The sequence below is a fragment of the Arachis ipaensis genome, chromosome B9, assembly GCF_059453495.1.
Source record: "Arachis ipaensis isolate K30076 ecotype BB chromosome B9, ASM5945349v1, whole genome shotgun sequence".
NCBI classification, from domain to species: Eukaryota; Viridiplantae; Streptophyta; class Magnoliopsida; order Fabales; family Fabaceae; genus Arachis; species Arachis ipaensis.
In genome coordinates, this window is record NC_142444.1 from 28,843,472 (window position 1) to 28,850,683 (window position 7,212).

The 7,212-nt window shown below is 36.2% G+C and overlaps 1 non-coding gene across 1 annotated transcript; it reads left to right on the forward strand.

Moving 5' to 3' along the window:
* Positions 1-649: 649 nt before the first annotated feature.
* LOC148544126 (small nucleolar RNA R71) lies at positions 650-757 on the forward strand. Its single transcript, XR_015900866.1, has one exon. It is a non-coding gene; the product is annotated as a small nucleolar RNA R71 (small nucleolar RNA).
* Positions 758-7,212: the final 6,455 nt, after the last annotated feature.

The window sequence follows — 7,212 nt, forward strand, 5'->3', positions numbered from 1 at the left end:
CCAAATTTCTAATGGAGGACCTTGTTTCATTCATGAAACTCAGAGTGGCCTTAGATAGATCAGAGACTAAATTTGCTAAGCTAGATGAATTCTGCTCAGAATTCTCTGTCTGTTGCTGAGTGGATGATGGAAAAGGTTTACTATTGTTAAACCTGTTTCTTCCACCATTATTAAAGCCTTGTTGAGGCTTTTGTTGATCCTTCCATGAGAAATTTGGGTGATTTCTCCATGAGGGGTTATAGGTGTTTCCATAAGGTTCACCCATGTAATTTACCTCTACTATTGCAGGGTTCTCAGGATCATAAGCCTCTTCTTCAGAAGATGCCTCTTGAGTACTGTTAGATGCAGCTTGCATTCCATTCAGACTCTGAGAAATTATATTGACTTGCTGAGTCAATATTTTATTCTAAGCCAATATAGCATTCAGAGTATCAATTTCAAGAACTCCCTTCTTCTGAGGCGTCCAATTACTCACAGGATTCCTCTCAGAAGTGTACATGAACTGGTTATTAGCAACCATGTCAATGAGTTCTTGAGCTTCTGCAGGCGTTTTCTTTAGGTGAATAGATCCACCTGCAGAAGTATCCAATGACATCTTAGCTAATTCAGACAAACCATCATAGAATATATCCAGGATGGTCCATTCTGAAAGCATGTCAGAAGGACACTTTTTGGTCAGTTGCTTGTATCTCTCCCAAGCTTCATAGAGGGATTCACCTTCTTTCTGTCTGAAGGTCTGAACATCCACTCTAAGCTTACTAAGCTTTTGAGGAGGAAAGAACTTGGCTAAGAAAGTCGTGACCAGCTTATCCCAAGAGTTCAGGCTATCTTTAGGTTGAGAATCCAACCATATTCTAGCTCTGTCTCTCACAGCAAAAGGGAAAAGCATGAGCATGTAGACTTTAGGATCTACTCCATTAGTCTTAACAGTATCACAGATCTACAAGAATTCAGTTAAGAACTGAAAGGGATCTTCAGATGGAAGTCCATGAAACTTGCAGTTTTGTTGCATCAGAGAAACTAATTGAGGTTTAAGCTCAAAATTGTTTGCTCCAATTGTAGGGATGGAGATGCTTCTTCCATGTAGATTGGAATTTGGTGCAGTAAAGTCACCAAGCATCTTCCTTGCATTATTATTATTTTCGGCTGCCATCTCCTCTTCCTGTTTGAAAATTCCTGTAAGGTTATCTCTGGATTGTTGTATTTTAGCTTCTCTCAGTTTCCTCTTCAGAGTCCTTTCAGGTTCAGGGTCTGCTTCAACAAGAATGTTCTTGTCCTTGCTCCTGCTCATGTGAAAAAGAAGAGGACTAAAGATACCGAGGATCATCTTTATCACAGTATAGAGGTTCCCTTGTGTGAGTAGAAGAAAAGAAGAATAAGAATGTAGAAGAGAAGAATTCAAACTCAGAGGAGAGGAAGGGGTTCGAATTTTGGGTGAAGAGAAGTGTTAGTAGATGAATAAATAAATAGAAGGATATGAGAGAGAGAATTTCGAAAATTAAATTTTGAAAAAGAGTTCATGATTTTCGAAAATTAAAGGAGAATTAAAATTAAAATTAAAATTTAAACAATTAATTAATTAAAAAGAATTTTTGAAAAAGAGGGAGGTATTTTCGAAAATTAGAGAGGGAAGAGTAGTTAGGTGGTTTTGAAAGAGATAAGAAACAAACAAAAAGTTAATTAGTTAGTTGAAACAAATTTTGAAAATCAATTTTTTTTTAAAGATATGAAGATAAGAAGTTAGAAAAGATATTTGAAAAATATATGATATGAAAAGGTATGACTAAAAAGATATGATTTTGAAAAAGATAAGATAAAAAGATATTTTTGAAAAGATATGATTGAAATTAGTTTTGAAAAATATTTGATTTTTAAAATCACAATTAATGACTTGATTCACAAGAAATCACAAGATATGATTCTAGAACTTAAAGTTTGAATCTTTCTTAACAAGCAAGTAACAAACTTGAAATTTTTGAATCAAAACATTAATTGTTGATGATATTTTCAAAAATATGATATAAAATTAAGAAAAAGATTTTTGAAAAATATTTTAAAAATTTTCGAAAATAAATAAAAAAATTGAAAAAGATATGATATTTAAATTGAAAATTTGATTTGACTCATAAGAAACAACTAAATTTTAAAAAGTTTTGAAAAAGTCAACTCAATTTTTCGAATTTATGAGAAGAAAAAGGGGAAGATATTTTTTTGATTTTTGAATTTTTAATGATGAAAGAGAAAAACATTAAAAAGACTTAATGCATGAAAATTTTAGATCAAAACATGTGATGAATGCAAGAACACTATGAATGTCAAGATGAACACCAAGAACACTTTGAATATCAAGATGAACACCAAGAACATATTTTTGAAAAAAATTTTGATGCAAAGAAAACATGCAAGACACCAAACTTAGAAATCTTTAATGCTTAGACACTAAGAATTCAAGAATGCATATGAAAAACACCATACAACACAAAACAATATAATATGAAGATCAATCAAGAAAGTTTATCAAGAACAACTTGAAGATCATGATGAATGCAATGCATGAATGTAATTTTCGAAAAATGCATAGATTTTTAGAAAGAATGCAATTGACACCAAACTTAAAATTGACTCAAGACTCAAACAAGAAACACAAAATATTTTTTATTTTTATGATTTTATTAATTTTTTGGGTTTTGTATATTTTTTTTTCGAAAAACATATAGGAAAAAAAAGAAAATAAGAAATTCAAAAATTTTTAATAAGAATTCCAGGAATCTTTCAATGTTAGCCTAAAGCTCCAATCCAAGGGTTAGACATGGCTCACTAGCCAGCCAAGCTTTAGAAGATACAAATCAGGCATATAACAGCTCATACTTCATCCAACTTCATATACATGCCTTTTATGTTGACAAGTGGAAGCCTCAATCCAAAAGAATTTGGATATGGCTTTACAGCCAGCCAGGCTTCAACATGTTACCATGAAACTCTAGAATTCATTCTTAAAAATTCTGAAATAATTTTCGAAAACAAAAGGAAAAATTTTTTTTTGAAAGATTTTAAAAAAAATTTTGAAAATAAAACAAAAAGAAAATTAACTAATCTGAGCAACAAGATGAACCGTCAGTTGTCCAAACTCGAACAACCCCCGGCAACGGCGCCAAAAACTTGGTGAACGAAATTGTGATCCCTGGTAATGGCTCCTAAAACTTGGTGCTCTAATCTTAATTCATAATTTGTCACAACTTCGATAAAACTAACCAGCAAGTGCACTGGGTCGTCCAAGTAATAAAATCTTACGTGAGTAAGGGTCGATCCCACGGAGATTGTCGGCTTGAAGCAAGCTATGGTCACCTTGTAACTCTCAGTTAGGCGGGTTCAAATGGTTGTAGAGTTTTCGAATAATAATAGTAAATAAAACATAAAATAGGATAGAGATACTTATGTAATTCATTGGTGAGAATTTCAGATAAGCGTATAGAGATGCTTTCGTTCTTCTGAACCTCTGCTTTCCTGCTGTCTTCATCCAACCAGTCCTACTCCTTTCCATGGCAAGCTGTATGTCAGGCATCACCGTTGTCAATGGCTACATCAAAATGGTCCAATGCGCTGTCACTGCATGGCTAATCATCTGTCGGTTCTCGATCATACTGGAATAGGATCCAGTGATCCTTTTGCGTCTGTCACTATGCCCAGCACTCGCGAGTTTGAAGCTCGTCACAGCCATCCCTTCCCAGATCCTACTCGGAATACCACAGACAAGGTTTAGACTTTTCGGATCTCAGGAATGGCCATCCATGGGTTCTAACTTATACCACAAAGATTCTGATTAAGGAATCCAAGAGATACTCATTCAATCTAAGGTAGAATAGAAGTGGTTGTCAGGAACGTGTTCATAGGGAATGATGATGACTGTCACGATCATCATATTCATGTTGAAGTGTGAATGGATATCTTAGAAGCGGAATAAGTTGAATTGAATAGAAAAACAGTAGTACTTTGCATTAATCTTTGAGGAACAGCAGAGCTCCACACCTTAATCTATGGTGTGTAGAAACTCTATCGTTGAAAATACATAAGTGATAGGTTCAGGCATGGCCAAATGGCCAGCCCCCAACGTGATCAATAGATCAAAAGATAATCCAAAAATCTAAATACAATAGTAAAAAGTCCTATTTATACTAAACTAGTTACTAGGGTTTACAGAAGTAAGTAATTGATGCATAAATCCACTTCCGGGGCTCACTTGGTGTGTGCTTGGGATGAGCTTGAAGTTTACACGTGCAGAGGCTTCTTTTGGAGTTGAACGCCAAGTTGTAACATGTTTTTGGCGTTCAACTCTGGTTGGTGACGTGTTTCTGGCGTTTAACTCCAGACTGCAGCGTAGAACTGGCGTTCAACGCCCTTTTGCGTCATCTAAACTTGAGCAAAGTATGGAATATTATATATTGCTGGAAAGCCCTGGATGTCTACTTTCCAACGCAGTTGAGAGCGTGCCATTTGGAGTTTTGTAGCTCCAGAAAATTTACTTTGAGTGCAGGGAGGTCAGAATCCAACAGCATCAGCAGTCCTTCTTCAACCTCTGAATCTGATTTTCGCTCAAGTCCCTCAATTTCAGCTAGAAAATACCTGAAATCACAGAAAAACACACAAACTCATAGTAAAGTCCAGAAATGTGAATTTAACATAAAAACTAATAAAAACATCCCTAAAAGTAACTAGATCCTACTAAAAACATACTAAAAACAATGCCAAAAAGCGTATAAATTATCCGCTCATCAGTATCCAAGTTAACTAACAGTTATACAGTACCAAAAACAAGAAAGCATGAAAATGAAACAGAGTTCATGAGTACGAGCAGCTTAAATATATCAGGCATCAGAAAGATTAATGTCAGAGCCAAGGGATTGGTTGTCTTCATCTGCATCACCCATGTCTTTTTCAAAGCTGTCGAGAAACAGATTAATTTGCTCATGGCACTTTTTCCAAGCCTTCTCATTCTTATAGGGTTATTTGCGGGCTTCTTTGTATGAGCGTACCATCAGAGTTGACATGTTTGAAAATTCAGTTAGAGCGTCCTTGATGGAATCAGCAACCTTTGTAGGCTCTATGGGACGACTTTCAAGATCACTTTCTGATAGTTCAGAGGGCATGGAACGTTTTCCTTTGGTACTTTTCACAGATCCAGAGACTCCTCCTCCTTTGATGGTGAAAACCTTATTTTTCTACATGCTCATTAGTTAAATCAATATAAAAATGTTCAAATATGCATGTGAGAAAAATGCCATAAGGCAGATTTACCTTTTTGTCACTACGCACACAATCTCACATGTGACGCACCATCAAATAAGAAAATGAAATAGGAGAAGAAGTAAGGATTACAAAAAGAACTAAGGAATCACAAACAGTTACTCTTTGGAAGGAACCACTATGAGGCATCAAGATATGATTGATGATCCTGTGAAGTAGCGCTCTTACAGGTCCAAGAGCTTTATGCGTTAAAACCGTCCCATCCAGGGCAGAGAAGTTTTCACAGGTTCGATTCAGAGCAATCTGATATGTGATCCCAACCTGTGAATCTCACTTTCCAATCATGTTGGCAGTTTCTCCTTCATCAGTGTATTCCAATGCAACGCTGATGGTTTCTCTGTTTAGAAATAAGTGAACCCTCTTGACATATAAGTGGATTGCTTCGTCAAGATACACCATGTTCGCATAGAACTCGCGAACCAGGGATGGATAAACAGGCTTCTAAATATGGAATAAAGGAGTCCACTTCAGGTTATCAAACAGAGTGGCAAAGTTGATGCCTTTTGTAGTCAGTGCCTCCAAATTTACTATGTGAGAGTCACATAGGTAACGTTTAGCCAGAACTTGATTGTGAAACTCATACGCAGCACATGAGTTAAATCTGCCCAGATCAAAATGAGAATGCCCCTTGTTGAACTTGTTTTTGAAATCAAGAGATTCCAAGTTTGGCGGTTCCCAGGTGTTATGGAGAGAGTAGTCTTTTGAGCATTGAGAACTGCGGCCAAAAGGGTGAGGCGTTGATTTTCTTGGTGGTGAATGAGGTGGAGAAGATTGAGACTCCTCTTCTTCTACAACAGGTTCTTTTTCTTTTCCAATCTTCTTTCGAGATGAGATTTTCTGGGCAATAACTTTTCTTCTCATGGTTTCAGTTGGCTGAGAGGAAGGTGAAGGAGATGATGAAGAAGTAGAGTGTATGTGAATGTGAGTATGTGTTTGAGGAGTAAAAGAAAATGGAGGATTTTTGGAGAGTGGAGTTCGGCTACTTCTTTTAGGAGCCACCTTCTTTTTCATGTTATGAGAGTGGAGAGAGGAGAGGGAAGATGAAGGAGTGGCCGAAGAGATTGGAGAGAGGTGGGAGGTTATGATAGCATTTAATGCTGAGTGGAGAGAGAATTAAGTGAGTAATAGACCATTAAGTGGTGCGGTTATCAACAAGAAAAGATTTTTAAAATTAAAAAATGAGAGATTAGCTCCTAGAATCAAGGGAAAAGGTGGAAGAAAAGATTATGATTTGACAAGGACTCATTCCTACAAGATATGATGTGACAACTTCCCAAAAAGGTATTATTTTAAAAACATGAGAAATTCAAAACGGCCAGAGTCATGGATAAGGTCAAAGAAGATTTGGTGGGGCCCAAGATCATTATCATCAGTTCAGTCTCCCCCTGTATCATGGCCTGTTCTTCACGTCCTCAAATTTGTCTCCTTCCTACCTACGAGACAAAACCAAACAGAATCAGAAAAATCACAAATTATCAACAGAATTCAATTCTAACATTCCCAAACCGTTTCTTAGAGAGCAGAATCTGTCTTCACACAAGGGTTTAGTAAAAATGTCTACAAGCTGTTCTTCGGATTTTACAAATTGAATATCATTAGTTCCCTTTTGCACATGTTCTCTAATAAAATGATATCTTACTTCAATGTGCTTGGTTCTAGTGTGCAGAACATAATTTTTTGAAATGTTTATTGCACTCATATTGTCACAAAATAAGGGTATGCTATTGATTTTCAATTTGTAATCCTTCAACTGAGTTTTCAACCAAATTAATTGTGAACAACACGCAAAGGCAGATATATATTCAGCTTCAGCTGTGGATAGAGCAACTGTGGCTTGTTTCTTGCTTGACCACATGTTAAGTGAGCTTCCAAGGAAGCAACACATTTCGGAGGTACTCCTTCTATCCACCC